This window comes from Vulpes lagopus, chromosome 7, assembly GCF_018345385.1.
Source record: "Vulpes lagopus strain Blue_001 chromosome 7, ASM1834538v1, whole genome shotgun sequence".
NCBI lineage: Eukaryota > Metazoa > Chordata > Mammalia > Carnivora > Canidae > Vulpes > Vulpes lagopus.
The window spans coordinates 112,813,455-112,838,092 of NC_054830.1; the positions used below are offsets into that span (position 1 = coordinate 112,813,455).

The 24,638-nt window shown below is 36.8% G+C and overlaps 1 protein-coding gene and 1 pseudogene across 6 annotated transcripts in view; one reads left to right on the forward strand and one right to left on the reverse strand.

The window, feature by feature from the left end:
- Positions 1-24,638, reverse strand: part of CDC42SE2 (CDC42 small effector 2) — a 162,721-nt gene that overhangs the window by 64,499 nt on the left and 73,584 nt on the right. For 4 of the 6 annotated variants that reach the window (XM_041761792.1, XM_041761791.1, XM_041761790.1 and 1 more), the window contains exon 2: positions 10,353-10,524. The exons of 1 other annotated variant lie outside the window; for it this stretch is intronic. The gene's annotated coding sequence lies outside the window, so the exon portion shown is untranslated. The remainder of the gene's footprint in view (positions 1-10,352; positions 10,525-24,638) is intronic. One more of the 6 variants, XM_041761793.1, reaches the window with a different exon arrangement.
- Positions 2,981-4,123, forward strand: LOC121495241 (annotated as a pseudogene).

A 24,638-nucleotide genomic window follows, 5' to 3' on the forward strand; every position in this document is an offset into this window, starting at 1 on the left:
ACACTACTAAATACACACCTCTATTTTATTACAGGATTATTTACAATAGCCAAACTATGGAAGCAGTCCAAGTGTCCATCAATAGATGAATGGATAAAGAGGGGTAGTATACACACACACACACACACACACACACACACACACACACAGAGGAATATTACTCAGCCATAAAAGAGTAAAATCTTGCCATTTTTAATGACATGGATGGAGCCAGAGTATAATACTAAGCCAAATAAGCCAGAGAAAGACAAATACCTTATGATCTCACTCAAATATATAATTTAAGAAATAAAACAAACAAGCAAAAAAAAAGAAAGAAAGAAAGAAAGAAAGAAAGAAAGAAAGAAAGAAAGAAGAAAAACAAACCAAAAAACAAATTATGAACTATAGAGAACAAACGGGGTTACCAGAAGGGTATGAGGGTGACTGAAATAGGTAAAGAGGATTAAGAGAATGCTTATCTTTGAAAAGCAATGAATGATGTATGGAAGTGTTGAATCACTATACTGTACATCTGAAACGAAAATAACTCGGTATGTTAACTACACTAATTAAAATAAATTAAAATACCCAATGACAATATACATAGCAGTCAACTTGTGGTAAGTTTTACAGTCAACCTTTTTTTTTTAAATTTTTATTTATTTATGATAGTCACACGGAGAGAAAGAGAGAGAGAGAGGCAGAGACATAGGCAGAGGGAGAAGCAGGCTCCATGCACCGGGAGCCCGACGTGGGATTCGATCCCGGGTCTCCAGGATCGCGCCCTGGGCCAAAGGCAGGCACTAAACTGCTGCACCACCCAGGGATCCCTACAGTCAACCATTTTTAAAGCAAACTACAGAAAAAGATGGTCTCGAGTGGAAAATTTCTATATCTATCATAAGAGCAACACATTTCCTTTATTTAGTATCATTCCCTAAAGCATTTTTTTCACTGAACCATGGTACATTAAAACCATTCACAAATACCGTTAGATGGTAATAAGAAATGAAAATAGGTTATCTTGCATGTGACTACTTTTCAAAGAAGTAATGGCTTCTTTTATAAAAGCATGTCTTATATCCACATAGCACAAAACAAGCAGAGCAATTTTCTCTTGCTGCCCAGAAAACACTCTGTAATCAAAACCACAAAAGGGCTGCTTTTATGATTTCCTCACGGAAATCATGGCCTTTACAGTGAGAACATACAGCAACAGCTACAATAAATTCCAGCTGCTGTGGTAAGGATTATTATACTATTGTTAGCTGCTGAGCGGGCCCAAAGCTGAGCCATGAATTCTATTTACTTAAGCAAAGCATAGCCCCTCAAATGGCAATTATTTCCAGACACTTAAATCCTGGACCATTAACCAAAGTAACTAGAAACTTAATATCAGTTTCATTGCCATAAACTATAACACTATTATCAGACTTTCAAAAATATTTTCTAGCTATAGATAGAGACAGATATTTTGGATCGTATCGACAAAACTAAAGAGCTATGCCAATTAGGCCTTTCCCTAAAAATCTCCAAAACTACTTCTTTGTAGATATTTACAAGTTTAACAGGAGAAACTCTGAACCATTCAGGGGCAATTCCATTCTAACTCTTTAATAATTTTTTTTATGCACAATTCCTCACTATCTCACATTTGGTGAATGAATTATTCCTCATGTGTGTGTGTGTGTGAGAGAGAGAGAGAGAGAGAGAGAGAGAAAGAAAGAGAGAGAGAGAGAGAAAGAAAGAAAGAAAGACAGACCTGAGAGAGAGAGACAGAGAGAGACACACCTAAATCCACCAGAGAGCTTCTAAAAGATTTGTAACCACAGCAAGATGCTATCAAGTCAGGGAAAACAGCAGATTAGAAATCAGCCACATGACCATGAAACCAAAAACGAAATATGTATTTTCTGAGTTTTTTCCATCTCTAAAATTGATGGAATATTTTCCTATCATTAGCCAAAACAGATTTATCAAGATGCTTCACTAATCAGATTAATTCTAAAAATTAACATATATTCACTGAGCTCCTACTACGTTAGCCTCACACAAAAAAATTTTTAAATACATATCTAAAATAAATATAACTCAGCAAATTACAATGTATAATAAACATTTTTAAATGTATAAAATTGAACATACTAAAGAGGTAAAAATTCAAATGGACTATCAGAGATTAAAAATGAAGTGCAGTATGGGGTGCCTGGATGGCTCAGTTGGTTAAGGGTTGGACTTTGGCTCAGATCATGATCTCAGGGTCCTGGGATCCAATCCCACATCAAGCTTCCCACTTAGTGGGGAGTCTCCTTCTCCCTCTTCGTCTGCCCCTCCTCCTATTCATGCTTTTGTTCTCTCTCAAATAAATAAAATCTTGGATTTTATTGCAATATAAGTATGTAGAAGTAACAATAATTTTAGTTTGTAGCAATTCTGACACTGCAACAAATAAGAATTTAAAATCTGGCCTATAAATTTGTCCAAATAGAATTTTTAAAAACACTTAAGAAAACAAAAGTATCTCAATCCCTTTTATATTTTATTTATAAAGAATACTAATAACATCTGACTTCAACTCAGGGGTGAAATTTATCAACTTTCCAAATAATGGTAAGCTAATTTAGTGACACATAAGATACATTAAAGTAATTAACAAGACAAGATGTTCACTGTAATCACAATGTTCTAGAAGTTCTAGCCAATGCAACTAGTAAGTGAACCAATATAATATAAAATTTGAAAAGGATAAGCAAAATTGAAAATTGTTTAGTTACAAAATTAGGTACTTCCAAATACAAAATTATGGGAATATGTTTATATTCCCAGAAAAGCCAAGTGAATCCGTTGCAAGACTATTAGAAATACTAAGTGAATTCGTCAAGGTGGCTGATTAAACTTAACAAAGAATAATCATCTTACTAATGTTAACAACAGCAACAAAAAAATGAATTTAGGCTGTAGAGCAGCATAAAGAGGCAGTGCAACAGAGATTAAGCAAATGGACCTCAGAGCCAAACAGGTAAGGAATATAATCTCAAATCTATTACTTCCTAGCTGCATAAGCCTCCATAAAATCACCTAACATCTCTAAGTTTTCTCAAGTATAAAAATAACTTCTTGTCAACACTGTCCACAGAGGTGACACCCCTTAGAGGGGTAAGTTAGCCACCACTGCTGTGGGTGGTGGGAGAGCTGCTTCAGAGGAGGAGGTAATTGAAGGAGGAAGAGTCAGGCAGCCCTGCATCCACTTTTTATTTTTTTTCCAATGTCACATCGGCAACCCCCTCAGTGCAAACATACCTGACTCCTGGAGTGATGGTAGCTGCTACCTAACCTGGAAGGAGGAAGGCCCATTCCTGAGCAGGGCTCACTGGTGGAGGAAGGACAACCACAGAAAGGAAGCTGCCTCCACTGGCCCAGGCAAGAAACCCAACACCACAGCCACCACTATTCTAGCTTTCCTGAAGGAGAAAGTCAACTGAGAAGTCATTTCCTTGGAGATCAACAGATGTGCCAAATACTGGTATAAAGGAACCTGGAGTTTCTGACACTGTCCATTCCAACAAAATCTCATCAAGACAGAGTAGCACAAGGAACCCGTTCTATTCACCAGCAGAGACATCTCTCCTTGAAAGATAATGGTAACTCAAGAAGTTCAACACAAAAGAATTCTTATTCTGAGAGAGGATACCAAAAAGCAAGGAGTTTCCACAACAGCCAGAATTTGACCACAGCATTCATTCAGAGGATCAGCCAATCACCATTCAGTGAGAAAGTCAAGAGCTAAAGGACAAACACTAGTTCAGCCATCAGTAGCCAATAAGGCCATGAGAGGAGTTATACTATAGTTCAGCTCCATCTAGAGAACAGTCATTCTTTTGTTATCAGGAGGCATGTCTCCTCCAAAGGGGTTACAGAGAACTTTTCTGGAGAGTAGTTTCAGCTGTCACTGAGTGACTCCCGACCACCGAACCCCAGTGGATATTCCTTTACCCATTACCTGTTCAGTGGGGAGGCTCTCCATACTCTGCATAGATACTCACCTCCCGAGTAGTTGTATATCAGTCCACTTCCAATCCCAATGGACCACCTCTCAGTACCAAACCACCACCAAAGTAGGGTCCCCACTGATCCTGATGGGGGGAAAAGACTCAAGTAGCTTCCCATCCCAAGGGCAAGTGCGGTCATTGTCCCCCCAAACACTCAGGGATGACCACCGCACCACAACATCTATGACCTTCACTGTAAAGGACTGTTCATGACACAGAACAACTCGGACAGCAGCCATTTATGAGAGTGTGGTTCCACATCAGCCAGACAGTCTGACAGGCTTATCATTCCTACACTAGTCAGCCCAACCAGCTTGAGAAAGACCTAATTTAGCTCTGTCTCCCAATTTACTCATCACTCCTATATAGGAGGGGAAGACCTATTACGGTCTGTGGTAATCACAGATCAAACCACAAAACTGTGGAACTCCAAGGATCATAGCACTATATCAAACGGGTACAGTAGGTGTTGGAAATGTGCAAAGAAGTCCAGTCAACAAAGCACCCTTACATACCAAAGAAATAATTATGCTCTGAACACAACAGCTACCTACGCAGAGCCCTACAGGCCAATACAGCACCAAGTGCAGAAATGCAATTATAACAGGCTTCAGCATGCAACACCTGCTGATGCTGGCACCACAAGATCTCCCTCAAAAGAAAGTATCTGGAAAGACCCCAGGGAGTTTGCCTGGTATGATCCCAAATTGCCTGAAGTCATTCACATGTTGCAGCACCCTTCCCATCACTGAGACAGATGCAGTGGCCTACCTGCAGCACCTGTGCTTTGGCAAAAACAAAGTACTTCCAGAAGTGCATAGGTTAGGAAGAATCAAGTTTCCAGTCAACTTTTTGGACAACAGTTTTGAAGATTGGAGGAATGTTGTGGTGCTCTCCGAAACCTTGTTTTTGGCAAGTCTACAGATGAAAATACAATAGCAATAAAGAATGTTGGTAGGATACCTGCCTTATTGCAACTGATAAGAAAATCTACAGATGCAGAAGGGAATTTGTTATAGGAGTTCTTAGGGATTTATCTCCATGTGATGTTATAAAGACAGCAATCAATCAAGATGCTCTCTCAAACTTAACAAGCACCGTAAATGTTCCAGTTATTCTGAATGGAATAACTCTTTTCATGATGATCCCAAAATTAAATTACAGACTTCACCTGTCCTGCCTAGTAAGACATGTTGCCAGCTCCCCAGGGGAGGAAGTGAAGAAACAAACATGACCCCGTGTGGAGCTGGTAAACTCACTTTTATATGTGATCCATATGTGTGTGCACACATGTGATCACAAAAGCAAGACTGTGGTAAACTGTGTTTGCACCCCACAGAACCTGTCCAATAGCTCCAACTGGAGGCCTCTAAGGCCCAGCTGCTAGGGCTGAATTAACTGGACTATTTACCAGGAAAAGAGTCTCCCAGCAAGGACTTGGAGCCCATCTGTTGGAGGAGGGAGGCAGGGGAGGGGGGGAGAAAAGGATACAAGAGGATCAACAGGATGGAGTTGGTCATATCCCAAGACTGCCAAAGTCTTCCAAAGGGAGTGAGATGCTGTGGCATCCATCAGGAGTAAAACTATATCTATTGTTCTATCAGAAAATTCCTCCAGAGCATTTCTTTTTTTTTTTTAAATTTTTTTTTTAATTTTTATTTATGATAGTCACACACAGAGAGAGAGAGAGAGAGAGAGAGGCAGAGACACAGGCAGAGGGAGAAGCAGGCTCCATGCACCGGGAGCCCGACGTGGGATTCGATCCCGGGTCTCCAGGATCGCGCCCTGGGCCAAAGGCAGGTGCTAAACTGCTGCGCCACCCAGGGATCCCCCTCCAGATCATTTCTAAAAAGGAGGAGTACAATCAAAACCATCTTATTATACCTTTATTACACATTAGAGAGAGACCAATTCAGTTTGCATCCTTCCTTGTCTACCACTGACCAACAGATGTCTGCCATCATTTGTCAGCAGCATCTCCTCCTCACCAGCACTGTTAGGAATCAGAAACCCTCACTCTGAATACGACAGGACCCAGTCACCTATGCAATAGATACCATACAATAGCAAAAGAAAACCAAACATAAAGGCTTTACTCTGGCTCCAGCAAAGCTTCACCCATTTACATCAGTTCCTATTCCTCACCATCAAGAGAACACAACAGATGGCTACAGCACCAACAGCTGTACTGTAGTCAAAATGATTGAAAGAACCCTGATATACACAGATGCATTTGCTGTCTCCTCATAGCTATAAAGATCCTTATTTTGATGACCAAGTTCACTTCTCACCTATTACTAATTACTCAACACAGTATGTACTGAAATCAATAATCACAAATTATACAAGCTTTTATTCCACAAAACCACTTTCTTATAGAGCAGAACAGTATCCAGGGTTCCCAGACTTGTGGGTTGTAGCATCAAGATGCTCAGTAGAAGAACTCTCTCTAATCTTGTTTAGAATGAGAAGACTGGCTTGATTTGCTAATGAAATGTGAAAGTAAAATGAAAGGTATGAGTGAAGAGCATTTTTTTTCTTTTTTGAAGAGTTATCAGTGAAGAGGAAACCTTTGAGAGAGAAGACCTTAAATTTCTAAACTCTATTTAGGTGTCAGATGTAATTACTTGTAGATTCTGTAGCTTGGTAAAGGTGTAGGTAATGCAATAAAAAGGTTTAAGAAATGAGTGAAATGAGATGGGGAAGTCAAAGTAAAGGGGATTCTTAAAATGTGAATTAAGATATGTTCTGGTTAGTCTGAACAGAAAAAGAAATAAAATGAATGTCCTTCATGTTTTATTGCTATTACTAAAAAACAAAATTGTTAAATAGTTAAGTATACAGAATATATCATTTAGCAGTTCAACTCATGTAAGGTATTATTATTTGTATTATTAATACCAAAACCAGCTTGTCCTTAAGTAAAAAAAGATACAGTATGTGCACTTTATTAACCTTTCTAAAATCCAAAGAATTATGAAACCTCCAGTATATCTGGCCTCAAGATTCTGAATAAGGAAAATTTAAAAAATTTAAATAAGGGATTGAGGACTGTACATTTTCTAATGCTTTATTATGAAAATAAATGAGTAATAATTCATATGTTTTTAAAAATTCCAATCATGAGTTCCCCACAATTGTTTTACCAACTTCAAAGAAAACATGGATTCAGCAGGAGTTTCCACCAAGAAGCTAATTACAAGATATGATGGATACTCCTTTTCTTCAACAATTCTAACCTTCGTTAATAAGAGATTTTCAATCTCAGTTAATAATCCTACTAGTATATAGTAGGATTATTCATATAATGTCAATTTACTCCATTAACAATAAAATCCTTAGCAATGGCATAGACCATGTATTTATTTACCATCTTAACTCTTCTACTACTTAATGCTTGAATCCTTGTAATCAATCAATGAATGGCCTTATCTGCCACCTTACACATGATATGGACTGCATCATCAGAGACTTACTTGACTAATTTGCAATTAAAGTTTCATTAAGTCCCTTGAGTTATCATTATATAGTCTAGAATGGGTGATGATAAAAGATGTATCAAGATGTATCAGTTAAGATGTTTTCATATACATGAAACATAAAACCCAAAGACAACTGGATTAAACCAGAACTTACTGGCTCATATAAACTAAAAAGTCTATAGGTATACTATCTACAGGGAAGTCCTGATCTAGTGGCCAGGGCCTGGGTTTTCTCTGTTCTACTCCTTCAGTGTTTACTTCTTATTCAACTGGTTTCCTTTTATGGTCAGAAGATAGCTGCCAGGAGTTTACTGACTGTACATTTTGATTTCTGTTGAAATTCAGCCAAAAAAAAAAAAAAATACACACACACACACACATATATTAAGTGCCTCTACCCCAGCATTCCTAGCAAATATCCTAAGATCATTCTGATTCATCTAGCTTAGATCACATGCCTGCTGTGATTGCCTTGGGTTAAGGCACATGTTCCATTCTGACAAACTCCTCATATTATTTATGAAGTACAGTACATTATAGTTGACCTTAGTAATTTCAAGTTCTAATATTACTGAATGTTATTAATGAATTAAAATGGATAGGTCAAGCATGTCACACAACTTTCACTACCTTCTTAAAAAGTTATTCCCTCAAAAAAAAAAAAAGTTATTCCCTCAAATTTTATAAACAGCCATTAAGGAAAATAAAAGTAAACTCTTCACTGAATAAAAATCACATTTTCAAGGATTCAAAATGTATTACAAGACTGCCCACAGGTTTTATGATTTTTCCTTCTTACCACAACAGAAACCAACACTATATATTTTCTCAAAGCAAAAGAGGTTCACGTCCAATTTTTTCAAGATTTTAATAGAATATAAATTAAGAGTGAAGAGTACATGAGTATCTTGAGTTAAGAAAAAAAAGTGTTATTGTTTCTTAGAGCCTTAAAATAAAAGCAACTAAATAATCCATCCTGTAACTCAAAACTCCTCTTACAAGGTACTAGATTCACCATGAAACCTACCCCCACCCACACCCACACAGAACTAGGTCCTAAGAACAGAGATCTCACTTTAGGGAGCCTTTTTGTCCATTGCATTTCAAAGCCAAATGCTAATTATTCCTGAATTACTAGGTTTCTTACTTTTTATGTCCCTTATTCCTATAATTAGCACAGAAAATAGAAATAAACTCTTCTGTTTTTATAACAGAGAAGATAGTGAAATTTATTATACTGAAAGCGAGTAGGAAATCTGTAGGAAAAGATCGGATATTGACAGTAAAGCTGAAGAAAAACAAAATGCAAAATACAAACATTTTTTTGAGAACTAACCACTTGAAAATGTGTTACATACTCATCATCTTAAAAGCCAAACTTCATTTATAATCCTGCAGGGAAGTAGTGTGATTAAAAACCAGGATATGAATTAAAAGAAAATCTCTGTAGGGACGCCTAGGTGGCTCAGTCAGTCAAGCATCTGACTCTTAGTTTTGGCTCAGGTCATGAGTGGGAGTCCACCTAAGAATCTCTTGTCTCCCTCTCTGGCCCTCCCCCAGCTCTAACACACACACTCTCTCTTAAATAAATACATCTTTAAAAAAAAAAAGAAAAAGAAAATCTCTGTAATTATTCAATTCTGTAGATTGGTTTTTCAAGTACTCAACTGTTCAAATAATTCAATTCAGTAAATATACACTGATGGCTTTATTAAGAAGCTAGTTCTGGTGTTAGACACAGCAGGGATATAAACATAGCCCTTAGATTCACAAAGTTTACAATGTGCCTCAAAAGCAACACAAAGGAACATTACTGGATAGCACAGAACATATTCAAGAAGAAATAAATGGGGATCCCTGGGTGGCGCAGCGGTTTGGTGCCTGCCTTTGGCCCAGGGCGCGATCCTGGAGACCCGGGATCGAATCCCACATCGGGCTCCCGGTGCATGGAGCCTGCTTCTCCCTCTGCCTGTGTCTCTGCCTCTCTCTCTCTCTCTATCATAAATAAATAAAAATTAAAAAAAAAAAAGAAGAAATAAATGCATGAGACACTAAAGACAGTCATCAGAAAGAGGAGAAATCAAATGAGTGGATTTCTACAGTAAATAACAGAAAATCTAAGGGCAAAACTGCTTAATATTATGGAAATTTATTATCTCACATAACAAGGAATCCAGTTAGGGTGATTCTAGGTATATTACATGGGCTCCAGTTCCACTTCTCTACAATTCTCTTGCCTCTGCCTTCCTTTACATAAGGACATCACTCTCAGGCTAGTAGCAAAATGGCTAAGCAGTTCCAGATGTCACATCCAGATAAAACCACCTCTAGAGAGAAAAGGGATCATCGCTTTCCTTCTTTCTGAAAACCAAGAAAACCTTTCCCAGCAACCTCTTATAGACTTCCCTTCTATTAGTGGCCAAAACTGGATCTATTCCTAAGATGATTCCAAAGGCAAGGACATCTACCATTAATCAAGATCAGAGAGGATGCTGTTAATTACCATGACCATCATTTTAGTGTCAGCTGAAGATTTTAAGACAACAGGCCTTGGAGGATGGCATAATTAGGCAAAAAAAAAAAAAAAAGAGAGAGAGAGAGAGAGAAATACAATGCAAAGGAAGGGATGTTTCTAAATGAATAAAAAAGTCAAACTGCAATCATGCACTAACTCCACTGTTAGGGACAAGGAACTTTCCTAAGCTGCACCATTGTCATTTTCCATAATATAAAAATTAATTTACTATTCAACAGTGAGCAAATGCTAAGAATGTAAGAGGAGGACTACTCTTTTTACAGAAAGGATTTAGTTATTATCAGTGGGGACAGTCAGACTCACCACTCCTTGTCAACGGAGTCACCCAGTTAGCTATCTCTGTGTTGAGAACTTTCCATATTATGCATACAGATGACTGCAGACTCACTGTCAATAGAAGTTGTTCCTTGAAGGTTTCTTCTCATTTGGGTTCCAGGTTTCAGTGAAACACCCACAAACTCGCAACTGGCCCTATCTGCAAATGAAAGCATGCAATTAGAAGGCAAAAGGCTACAGGGAGCAATTCCCTCTGTTCGACATCTATAATTAACAGATCCATAAGAAGACTGAACTTAAATACCCACCAGATTCAATAAGCATCATGTTCAAACTAAGCAACTTGCATTTCAAAGGCTGTGGTGTGCTTCTCACACAGTTACCATCCTTTTACATCAGGTAAACATATTGTTATGTCCACAATATACCAGGTACAACTCTTAACAAAAGTTGCCCACTGGGTAGAATCCAACATACATTTATGTGTGGTGGACCCAAGTGAGGATGACCTACCTACACAGCATGTTCACGGACAGCTGCATACATTTATAAATCAGATGACCACCTGATGTGAAAATCAAGATTTCTGACCTCTCTTGGGGGGAAAAAAAAAATCAGAAGATCTAGCAATATGGAGCCCACATTCCCACATGGTAACAACCTGTTGGAGCTGATTAGCAGCTAATCCTTCAGATGGGTCATAGGCTTTGCAGTTGCCTAAAGATGTCATCACTCTCTTATTTTCTTTTTTTTTAATTTTTATTTATTTATGATAGTCACAGAGAGAGAGAGGCAGAGACACAGGCGGAGGGAGAAGCAGGCTCCATGCACCGGGAGCCCGATGTGGGATTCGATCCTGGGTCTCCAGGATCGCGCCCTGGGCCAAAGGCAGGCGCCAAACCGCTGCGCCACCCAGGGATCCCTCATCACTCTCTTATAACATGACTCAGTTATCTGTCTTGGTCCAGTTGGCAACTGACTTTGTAAATTCTGCTATATATTTATAATAGTTCACAGGGAACTGTATTACTGTCACAGCCAAGCACGTTTTTCTGCTTGACAATATAGTACAGGGCTAATAACTACACTGGCTTTGGAGTTAGCAGGCCCTAGGTTTGTGTTCTAATTCTGCATATAACTTAGCTGTGTGACCTCAGACCTATTTTTAACATAGGATATATGTTCTTCTTCATTTACAAGCCTCCAAATAAAAGTATAAGCACTTAGCAAAGTCAACAAACAACAGGCCTAAAATCTACCATGTCCAAGTTAAACTGATAATCCCCAATCCATTACTTCCTCAGTTTTCTGCATCTTGATAAACTGCAATGTGATTCATGTGCCTAAGCCTCAAACCTCAAAGACCTTATCACATACATTCTTCATTCTCCCAAAACCAGTACCTGATTCTCTAAAATATGTAAGTTGAATGAAATCTCAGAATCCCACAAAAACAAATAATAACCCCTCCTTCAGAATCAATTACTTTCCTGAAATCGCCTATAAATTAAGCTCATTAAGTAATGGTAGTTTCAAGTTTCAAGTCTCCATATTATGAGTAATATTAATATTTCATTTAAAAAACTGAGGACGGGGGGGTGCCTGGCTGATTCAGTAGGTAGAGCATGTGACTCTTGATTTCGGGGTTTTAGGTTCAAGCCCCACGGTGGGTGTAGAGATTACTTTTAAAAATGGGATGCCTGGGTGGATCTGACTTTTGATTTTGGCTCAGCTCATGATCTCAGAGTCGTGAGATCCAGTGACACACTGGGCTGCACTAAGCAGGGTGTCTGCTTGAGATTCTTTCCCTCTGCCCCTAAACCCACACTCTCTCTCAAATAAATGTTAAAAAAAATTTTAAAACAAAACACTAGGGATAATACCTATCACTCCTTGCAAGATATTGACCAATTACATTTTGTAAGCCTATACATTTTTCTATCTAAACTAATAATGAACTAGGACACTATGCTTCATCTGCAAACAAAACTAAAAACACAGATGGCTAGAAGTTAAAAATCAACTGTTTCTATAAAATTGTTCAAAGAATAGTCAGAAAGTCATTTTTGAAAATATTCAGTATCAATGGAAAATATGAATTACAAATTGTCAAATGATGTGTAAAGATGACAAATAGAGACACACTATGTTCAAAGATTCAGGGATGCTAACATGTCAATGCTCTCTAATCTGAGCAAAATAATTCCATGCATTTCTAATCAAATTCCCAGCAGTATTTATAGAAGTTATAAAGCTAATTCTAAAATTCACATGGAGATGCAAATGAGCTAGAATGGACAAAACAACTTCAAAGATCATTAATATTAGAAGCCTTATACTACCTGACTTCAAAATTTGTTAAAACTGCAAATATCAAGACATTGTGGTACTGAAGAGACACAAATAGATCATAAAACAAAACTGACAGTACAGAAATAAACTTACATATATATATACAGTCAATTGATTTTCTACAAAGGCAGTTCAGTGGAGAAACTTCTCAAAAAATAGAGCTGGAAAGACTATGTCCATAGTCATACAAAGGCAGTTCAGTGGAAAAACTTCTCAAAAAATAGAGCTGGAAAGACTATGTCCATACCTTGTGCCAAATATAAAAATTAACTTAAATCAATCATAGACTTAAAGGTAAAACCTAAAACTACAAAATTCCAAGAAGAAAACATAGTGGAAATTTTTTGTGGTCTTAACTAAGGAAAAAATTTCTTAGATAAAACACAAAAGCATGATATATAAAAGACAGAAGTGACAAATAGGATTTCATCAAAATTACTAATTTCTGCTTTCTGCAAGACACTTAACAAAATGAAAGAGAAGCCACATGTTGGGGGAAAAAAATGATGCAAATCACATTATCTGAAAATGGTCTTGCTTCCAGAAATAATACAAGAAAGAATGCTAAAAAAACCATTAAGAAAACCCAATATTAAAAAGGGACAAATGATCTTAACATACTCCTCTTCAAAGATGTATACGTAGCAGATAAGTACATGAAAATATACCTTAACATCATCATTCATTACGAAAATACAAGTGCTGGCAAGGATATGCAGCAAGTGCTATCATATGCTATTGATGAGAATGTGAAATGGTAAAACCACTTTAGAATATAGTTTGGCAGTTTCTTAAAAAATTAAACACATACCATACAACCCGGCTATTCCACACCTAGGTACTTACTTTACTTAATAGAAATGAAAGTCTATGTCCACAAAAAACTGTTTTTAGCATCTCTATTTTTGATACCCATAAATGGAAACAATCCAACTATCCATCAAGAAATGGATAGATACACTAAGTTTGGTAGAGCCATTCAGTACATTACTAATTCTGACAAAAAATAATGAACTAGTATATGCTATTTAACATGGATCTATCTCATAACAATTAAGCCAAGAAGCCACACCAACAGTATATCCTATAGAATCCATATACATAAAATTCTAGAATCTCTGGGGATAGAAAGTAATTCCAGGGCAGCCCCGGTGGCTTAGGGGTTTGGCACCGCCTTCAGCCCGGGGCCTGATCCTGGAGACCCAGGATCGAGTCCCACATCGGGCTCCCTGCATGGAGACTGCTTCTCCCTCTGCCTGTGTCTCTGCCTCTCTCTCTCTCTCTCTCTCTCTCTAACGAATAAATAAAATCTTAAGAAAAAAAAAAGTAATTCCACTGATTGCCTAGGAATACAGGACAGTGGACAAGAAGGCTTATTCATGACTGGAAAAAAAACTTTCGGAGGTGACAGATATTTTCATGATTTTGAGTGTAGTGATAATTTCACAAGTATAAAAACTTCAAAATTTATTAAACTGAACACTTAAATATGTGCAGTTAATTTTAGGTTTAAAACAAATTCACTGCATATTAATAACTGATAGCAAAACTGATTAATATCAAAAGCAAAACCCTTTCAATCCATTAACTATAAAAATCATGGCCACCATCTTTCTTTTTGGAAAATAATTCCACTGAGAAGTATATTACCTCAATGCTAAAGATCAAAATCATAATTTCTGAACACAAAGAAAGCAAATGCCAAAAATAGCACTCTAGCTAACCCCACATAATGTGGCATGGGCAAAAAGAAAATTTAGTGGATCTCAATATTACTTATTCAAGTGCAGACCAAGTATTTCAAGCTTTCATTGTATTTGGTCGGAATTAGATAAAAAATACATTTTTTCAATGTAAACCAAAAACATTTAATGTAGTCATTTTAGTAGCATTCACTACTAAAATGTATTTCATATTCTGCTTAGAATTAATGAAGAAATCATGAAATCAGATCCATTTTAATGGTTAACTGCTGGCACGGCTTGGTGCTTTTTATACCTTGTTAAATGGCATTTGTTATTTATACTGAAAATAGAGCAAATTACATTATTTCTTTAGCTGAATTTAATCATTAAATTTTATTTTAGACAATACCAAAGGTATGTAAACCCATCTCTATCCAGAGATATCTATTCTCCAAGTTAATCAGTCTCAGTTCCATCACACTGCTATGAAAAAAAGGGCTTCACCTTTAGAGAAATGAGTTAGTAGTGCTACCTTAGACTACTTTTAGGGCAGTCACAGAGAAAAATTATGCTAGTTCTGCATCAGCACAAATGGCACGACTAGAATGAATGACTGAAGGCTCCATTTTCCACATATTAAAACATCCTTCTGAGTCACTGCTGCCTCAAGGAAAATGTTTTGCCTTGGGACATCCTACCATCAGCACTCAGGATATTACCGGTAGTGATTCAAAAATACAGAATCAACTTTATGATTCCTTGCCACCCTCAGAACCTCTTATGAATTTAAAAATAACAATATTTTTAAGTGCCCAAATCCACTGCAATTCAAAAGTCTTAAATTTAAGCTAGTTAAACTACAAGAAGCTAAAGCCCTCTTACAGTAGCATTTATTTTTAGTTTCCACTTTTCCCCCAATGAAGAATGACTTAAATTATAAGGCCTTGACCCTATTAAATTACTCTGATACTGAAAGAAAAATATGTACTAAGTATGTGTTCCATCTTCTTGCTCATTTAATGTCAAATGTTAATTTCTTTTTTCCTCCCAAAGAAATAACAGATCTGGCAAGACAATAAAGATCTATGAGAAATCTAGCTCAGTTTCTTAATTTTACACACTCAGGTAAAAAAAAATTTGCCTCAAAGCTCTTAACTAATCAGTAAACTATAATACCTATTAGCACTACAATAAATCACTACCATTTATTTCCTCAAGTCCACTGTAAAGAAAGGCATATAACCATTTACTTACACAGTTTAAGTGAAAAGTTATCTGGGCAACAATCTCATAGCCAGTAGTGATACCATTAAAGGCTCAAGACATTTTGCCTCTTACTACTGTTTGCTAGTGCTGTTAGCATTCCTGGACCCTAAAAGTATAGGACATGGTAGGGTTACAGAAATGGATAAAAGTGACAGTATATATGCGAGTAGCTATGAATGATGCAAAACTTTTGAACAAGGAGAAAGAATGTATTTCTATCTACTGGAGTTTCAGAACTAGTGGAAAAGGCTGCATAAGCCTTAATAAAAAATAGAAAAGGAGGGATGAGATAATAAAGATGGACTATCCATGAGAAGGTGAAGTTGTACAACCACTTTAGTGACTCTGTGGAAACTTTCTTATATTGGTATACATACACTTACCAGGCACCAAAACAAAACCACTCCCAAGATAAATGAAAACAGGTCCAATCAAAGAATATGGACTAGAGGAGGCAGTAGAGGATAGCAGTTAAGAAAACAGGTTCTGGAGTCAAAATGCCCGGATATGAATTCTGGCTCTGCCACTTACTAAATGTGTTGAGTTTAGCCAAGTTAATTCACCATGCTTCACTCTCCTAAGCTATAAAAAGGAAATAATTCAGAAGACCACTGTGAGGTTTAAATTAATTTCATATATGTAAAGTACCTAGAACGTAGTCTGGCACAAAGTAAGCCTTCAGATAAATGGCTATCAGAAGGGGAATGGGATTTAATACATGATGTAACATGACGAGAGTAATTTTCTGAGCAAGTCAAAGAGCATTTTTAAATACAAATGCACACCCACAGCCACTGCAGTACAATGTAGTGTTTAAGAGTTTACTTGGATTTTGTTTATATTATTTCATTGTTTCCAAGTCTGACTGCCATCGAGAACTGTAGGCAAACTTCCTTGAGATTTGGTTTCATCAACTATAAATAAAAACAACAGCCACTTACCTCAGAAGATTATTTTAAGAATGTAATTAAGATGTATAAAGTGCTTAGTTAGTACAATGCTTGGCACATGGCAGCTAAAAACTGATATTTTATTGCACTATACCGAAATAAGCACATTATAACTACACTGACCATTTGTCCTTATTTGCTAACCACAGCCCCATTTTATTGCAAGTTTTCACAATGTAATTACTCTGAAGTCATTCCCCTTTATATCTCAGTATGTCCCAGTTTAGATACAAAATTTCTCAGTATGTCCTAATTTAGACAATAAATTATATGGTTACCCTAATTTATAACTGAAATATTTTCAGAATTTTCCATCTATTTAGTTATCTTCTCAAATGTTCTCTTATCTCTTTTTAATCACATTACCTCTTTGCTCTCCAATTCACCAATCCCATTTTACACACACACACACACACACACACACACACACACACACACACACACAGTCTCTGGCTCTCAGTCTACTCATCTCTTTATCCATGTGCTTAGTAACTTCAATGCTCAAATCCAGGTTTCTCAATACTCAACAATATACTCAACAATGTCATGTTTCCCAAACCTGATCTTTTCCTAATTCCTATCCGTCCTTTCAGTCTGAATTCCGGAAAAACACCAACTGACCTAAAAATATCACCACCATCAATTTATATTTTAGTTGTCTTTAGGGATATCTACATTTCAGCATGTAACTCCTTGAGAAACAATGCTTTATCCCAAAGTAGAGAAGCTCTAAGAACATGAATTTCAGATAGGGAGCTGACTAGGGGAGATATTTTAAGAACCATTTTCACTCCTCAAAATCAAACAATTTTGATGGGTTTTTACTAAATAAATAAATTGGAGCAGCCTTGATATCTTTCTTTTTTGCTGGCTCCCAAATAATGCCATCAAAAACACCACAGGCATTTAGCTCAAATACAGTAAGGTCATAGTTCTTCAAGGGTTTTGGCCTGTACCTTCCTCTTACACTGTACAAATGCTCCTCTAAATTACTTCAGATCACTCTCCTGAGTTCAATTACTATATACATACTAATGACAGAGAAACCTACTTTCCCAAAGTTCTCCAGCCTAGGTGTCTTTTAGTTCAACCTCACATAACAAACTGCATACAGTATATCCCATCTGCATGTGCTATCTCCAGCTTAAGTGAACATCAGTTCTTCCCTAGCACTCCTCTACTCCAAGCCCACTCAAATGATATTCATTAAATTCTCATCTACCCAGTTTCTCAAATCAAATCCTTGACTCCTACCTTTCCATATTTTCCCCCTATAGCCAAACAACAATAGAATTCTCTGAACTATTTTTTTCAATCTGTTTCTTCACAAACCAAGAGCCACTGGTTAAGGTCTAGGCACAATTACACCTTAAAAATACCACTATAGCTGTTAACTGATCTTCTGGCACATTTTAGGCCCCCCAATTCATTGCTTTTTGGGACAGAATGATCCTTCTAAAATGAATGTTTAGTGAGTGGTGTTTATTACTTTTTTTTTTTTTTTACTTGAAACTGCCAGTAATGACTATTATCCTCAGGAAAAGTCTGGCTAATATAATTTCTAAGGGCCTTTATGATATGGTCCCCAGTTTTCCTGTCAAAATCATTTACTGGCCCTTCCACTCAATGCCATCCAACCATTTTCAATTTTGTCCTGTTCCACGAAACACCAGGTTCTCTCTCTTGTGACTATAGAGCATATTTGCTGTTCACCTCTACCTGGCCTATCTTCAGGATTTTATATGGCCATCACTTCCTTTAGGAAGCTTTCCCCAACCCCCAAATCTACATTAGGTGCTCTTGCAGTATATCAGGTACCTTCTCTTTAGGGCACTTATATTAAAGAAGTTATCAATCCTGCTTGTACCTCCACATCATGAAAAGAAACTTATGCATAGAATATCAAATTCACAAGTTCAGGAATATGGTATCTTGTTTTGGTATCATATCTTAAAAGACATTGTAATAAACCAGAACATATCCAGAAAAACAAATCTGGTGGTATCACAATCCCAGATTTTAAGATATACTAAAATGCTATAGTAATCAAAATGGTATAGTATTGACATAAACACTGACACAAAGATCAATGGTACAGAATACAGAGCCCAGAAATAAGCCTACACCTATATGGTCAATTAATCTATGTTATGACAAAGGAAGCAAGAATATACAAAGGGAAAAAGATGGCCTCCTTCAATAAATGGTGCTGGGAAAATCTGACAGCTATATGTTAAAAAATGAAATTGGACCACTTTCTTACACCATACACAAAAGTAACGTCAAAATGGATTAAAAACCTAATATGAGACATGAATCCATAAAAATCCTAGAAGAGAACAGAAGCAGTAGTTTCTCTGACATTGGCCATAGTAACATTTTTCTAGATATGTCTCCTCAGGCAATGGAAACTAAAACAAAAATATACTACTGGGACTACATCAAAATAAAAAGCTTTTGCACACTTGAGGAAACTATCAACAAAACAAAAAGGCAAACTATTGAAAGAAGATATTTATATACCCTTAAAAAAAGAATGAGATTGTGCCATTTGTAACAACATGGATGGACTCAGAAAGTAGTATGCTAAGCAAAATAAATCAGAGTGGAAAGACAAATACCATGTGATTTCACTAATGTGCAATATAAAAAAACAAATGAATAAACAAACAAAAAGCAGAATTAGACCTATAGATGCAGAGAATTGATGGTTGTTGTCAGAGGGGAGGCAAGGTAACAGGGACGGCAATGGGCAAAGTGGGTGAAGGGTAGTGGGTGATACAGGGATACAGTCATGGGATGAGTCACAGAAATAAAAACATAGCATTGAGAATACAGCCAATGGGGATCCCTGGGTGGCGCAGCGGTTTAGCGCCTGCCTTTGGCCCAGGGCGCGATCCTGGAGACCCGGGATCGAATCCCACGTCGGGCTCCTGGTGCATGGAGCCTGCTTCTCCCTCTGCCTGTGTCTCTGCCTCTCTCTCTCTCTCTGTGTGACTATCATGAATGAATAAATAAATAAAATCTTTAAAAAAAAAAAAAAAGAGAATACAGCCAATGATATTGTAATAGTATTGTATGGTGACAGTAGCTAGCCCTGTGGGGAGTACACCATAATGTACAGAAAGTCAATCGCTTTGCTATATACATCAGACTAGTATTAATGTTGTATGTCAACCATATAAAATTTTTTTAAACATTAGAAAAAGAATATATCCAAAGAAGAGTTGAATGATGAGGAATCTGAAAAATATTTCATCTAAGAGTTAAGGAAACTAGAGATTTGGGATCCCTGGGTGGCGCAGCGGTTTGGCGCCTGCCTTTGGCCCAGGGCGCGATCCTGGAGACCCGGGATCGAATCCCACGTCGGGCTCCCGGTGCATGGAGCCTGCTTCTCCCTCTGCCTATGTCTCTCTGCTTCTCTCTCTCTCACTGTGTGCCTATCATAAATAAATAAAATTTTAAAAAAAATTAAAAAAAAAAAAAGGAAACTAGAGATTTTAGCCCAGCAAAAAATACTTTAGACAGAACAGCCTTCAAATATGTTTAGGCATGAGAAAGAGGAAGCATTATTGTGGGTTATCAAAGAGGATGGAACCAAAGCCACTATGCAGAAGTTTCAGAAAGGCAATTTCTGGTTTAAAAAAAGGAAGAACCATATAAAGTATAACTGCCCTCCAAAAGATACTGGGTTGGCTAGAAAATGGTAAATTCATACTCCCTAAGGTTTTAGCAATTAGAAACACTAAAAAGATACCTACATTTGATAGGTGATAGATATTAAGAAGGGCACTTGCGGTGAGAGCACTTGGTATGATATGTAAGTGATGACATTACTAAATTCTATTCTTGAAACCAATATTACACTCACTATACGTTAACTAACTAGAATTTTAAAAATTGAAACAAAAAAAGATTCCTGCATTTGAGAGAATGTCAGGCTAAATAATTACTGACAAACCAAACCAATTCTAACATTCTATGACACCCAAATTTATAAAATATTTGAAATGACTAGTGGCAGCTGAATTAAACCACATTACCCTACCCTATTAAGAACATAATAACCTAAGATGTAAGATTCAACTGCCTGTTTCACAAAGAAATCAGAATTACTCATTAAAAAAGCTGAATACACATTTTTCCTCTATTAATGAACATTTCAAAGGAAAAAAATTCATTTTCAGTAAGACTACAAATTAGACTGTTCAACTGCTAAGCCACCCAGGCATCCCGGGAGTAACTTTTAAAAAGACTTTGTAGGGGCATCTAGGTGGCTCAGTGGTTGAGCTCTACGTTTGGCTCAGGTTGTGATCCCAAGGCCCTGGGATGGAGTTCCACAGGGAGCCCACTTCTCCTGTCTATATCTCTGCCTCTCTCATGAATAAATAAAATCTTAATATAAAAAAATAAATAGGGACGCCTGGGTGGCTCAGTGGTTGAGCATTTGCCTTCAGCCCAGGGTGTGATCCTGGAGTCCTGGGATCGAGTCCCACATCGGGCTCTCTGCATGGAGCCTGCTTCTCCCTCTGCCTATGTCTCTGCCTCTCTCTGGGTCTCTCATAAATAAATAAATAAAATATTTTAAAATAAATAAAGACTTTGTAGACTAACAAATACTTGGCTTCTGATTTATACATGAAGAGAAAGGCAAGAAAGAATTTTGAAAGTTTTCCTAATGTTCTTTAGAATTATAATGGAATGGTCTTTGGTACAAAAGAAAGAATAAGGGGACTAAATACTCTGTACTCTCTGCTGCCATATTTAATTTTATCTTTAGGTCTGGAAAGAAGCCATTTTTATATGACTGAGAACAAAAGCACAAGAAAATAGGAAGTATTTATCTTCATGGTATAACTTTATTAACAAGCACAAGGTCTAAATTAGTCATTCAATGTCATATTTCACTACTATTTACAATCCCTATACTTTTATTTTACAACACTAAAAAATATCCTATTTTCATTAAAACATAACTCTTAATAAATAGACTTAACTCTTAAGTTTGATTTGATTCAGAGATGGGATCTCTTCTCCTTATAGGAAAACCTTTTCTATTAAGAGTCTTTAAAAATAAGCTTGAGAAATATTATTTATCTTTCCATACAACTCTACAAAACATTTTTGTATATATGGAAGGCTGTAACAGGAAAGAAAAAGCCTCTATTTTGAGTTGAATTGTGTCCAATTCCCCCCTACAATCTCCCCCAGAAGACAGTTGAAGTACTAACAACATCCAGTACCTCTGAATATGACCTTATGTGGAAAGAGGACCATCACCTATGTAATTAGTTAAAATGAAGTCATACTGTAGTAGTAGGGTGGGTCCCTAATCCACTGTAATTGATGTCTTTATAAGAAGGCAGCCATGGGAATATACAAAGAGGGAGAATACTATGTGATAAAGAAGACAGAGATTATGGAGCTATGCAATTGCAAGCCTAGGAATGCCAAAGATTGCTGGCAAACCATCAGAAGCTAGGAAGAGTCAAGGAAGGATTCCCCTACAGGTTTCTGAGGGAACAGGGGTTTAATGACACCTTAATTTTGGATTGCTAGCCTCCAGAATGGTTAGATAGCAAATTTCAATTGATGGTACCTCATTGTGGCAGCACTAGAAAATGAATACAGCTTTCATTTGATTAGAAGAGTAAAAAAATATATATCACATGAATCTAAATGTTACCATCATGATCACTACAATCTAAGATCTAATGAAAACAGGTCCTTGGCCTTGCTTTGCAACTGTGACTGTCAACAAGGTCTTCAGCTCAACAGAACTGAGTCCATGTTTCTATTAACTACCCAATTTATTCACTATCCAGGCTAGATTGCTATCTAAGCCACTATTATAAATATGTGTGTTTTCCATCACTCTCTAATTGGGCAAACAGTCCTTATGTTCTTACATCTTATTAGTCATTTTTACTAAGTAGTATAAATACAAAGTAAATGGGATGTGAATTTTTTTTAATGAACTCAGTTTTTTGGTTTGTGATTTTTTTTCAGTATTTTATTTTAAATTCAGTATTGTTAACATACAGTGTTATATTAGTTTTATGTGTACAATATAGTGATTCAACAATTCTAGACATAACTGAGTGCTCAGCAGGGTAAGTGATAAGTGTACTCTTAATCCCCTTCACCTATTTCACCCATCCCCCCCCACCCAGTTCCCCTCTGGTAACCATCAGTTTGTTCTCTAGAGTTAAGAGTCTGTTTTTTGGTTTGTCTCTTTTCTTTGCTCATTTGTTTTTCTTAAATTCCACAGAAGTGATATCATACAGTATATGTCATTCTCTGACTTATTTCACTTCGCATAATACTCTAGCTCCATTCATGTTGTTGCAATGGTAAGACTTCATTCTTTTTAAGGCTGAGTAATATTCCATGGGGTATATCCACCATATCTTTTTTCTCCATTCATCTATTGATGGACAGTTGGGTGGAATGTGAACTATTACATCCTCACTCTACCAATCACTCTGTTCTCCATGCCAAGATAAGTACTATTAACATTTCCTTATGTATCTTTCTAATGATATTACATGCATTTATAAAATTACATATATAAAATAGACATATCATTTTTGTGGTAGATATAATGATAGCATATTTATCATTTATCATTCCATACCTAATTTTTATTACTTCCTATATCTGAGATTTTATTTGCTATACAGTACTATACAGATGTATTACAATATATTTAACTAATCCTCTGTAGATGGATATCTAGGTTGCTGCCAACATTTATCTTTATCATAAATGATGCTCTAAGAGCTTTTTGTCTTCTCACTGAGCTCTTCCTTTGCCATCCTTTTTATAACTGCAATCTCCTATTTCCTACCTTAACAGTCCCCCACCTTGCTCCCATGCTTTATTTTTCCTCATAGCACTTAAAGTTATCTGGCATTCAATAAATTTCACTCATTCACTGATTGTCTTCAACAACTAGAAAGTAAGCTCTGTGAAGACAATTTTCGTCTCTTTAGTTTGCAAAGAACTCCTATTATGTAAGTACCTGGTACATAGCTAGTGCTCAGTAAGCATTTACTGAATAACTCAATATTTTTATTCAATCCCACAAAAGAAAAACACACACAATAACGCAAAGACAATAAATCTTCCCTTTAAAGCAAAGTAAGTCATAGTTCCCAAAATAATCAGTTATTTGTCCTCTTTGTCCTGTATTAATTTTCTATATTACCTCAAATGAGGTTACATTTTAATTTTTTTTAAAAGATTTTAGTTATTTATTGAGAGGGAGATAGAGAGAGAGAGAGAGAGAGAGAGAGAGGCAGAGACATAGGCAGAGGGAGAAGTAGGCTCCATGCAGAGAGCCTGATGTGTGACTCGATCCCCCATCTCCAGGATCACACCGTGGGCTGCAGGCGGCGCTAAACTGCTGTGCCACCAGGGCTGCCCATTACATTTTAATTTGATATACTCCATGAACCCAGGAGACTCTCCATTTAATTCAGCCTATCTTCCCAAAGATAATACTTCTTGATCTTTCTAAATATTACTTAAAGGATGAGTCTCTGTATCTTTTATGTAGTGGCCTGCCTGCAATCAACAGTATCATTGACATGAAATTTCTTCTACCAGCTGTACATTTTCAATCACCCGAAAAGTGACTCAATGTGGTATTATTTCTGGTAAATGCAGAGGGTGCAGAAATCTCAACTTATTTTGAGAATGTCAATACATATTTAATTTGTCCCAACTGCCTTCCTAAGGACTTGAGATGTGGTAAACGGCGTCATTCTCTTCCAGAACATTCAGTATATATTTCAATCAAGCCCTGGCACAAGGGGCCTAAAAGTGGCCAATGATGAATTGTTCAGTGGAAGGGAAGGGGGGATATACTTGATAAAGAAAGAAGGAAAGGAAAAGGAAAAGGAAAAGGAAAAGGAAAGGAAAAGAAAAGAAAAAGAAAAAAGAAAAAGAGAAAAAGAAAAAAAAAAGAAAAAGAAAAAGAACAGGGTCTCCTGGGTGGCTCAGTTGGTTAAGTGGCTCAGGTCATGATACCAGGGTTCTGGGCCGAGCCCCATGTT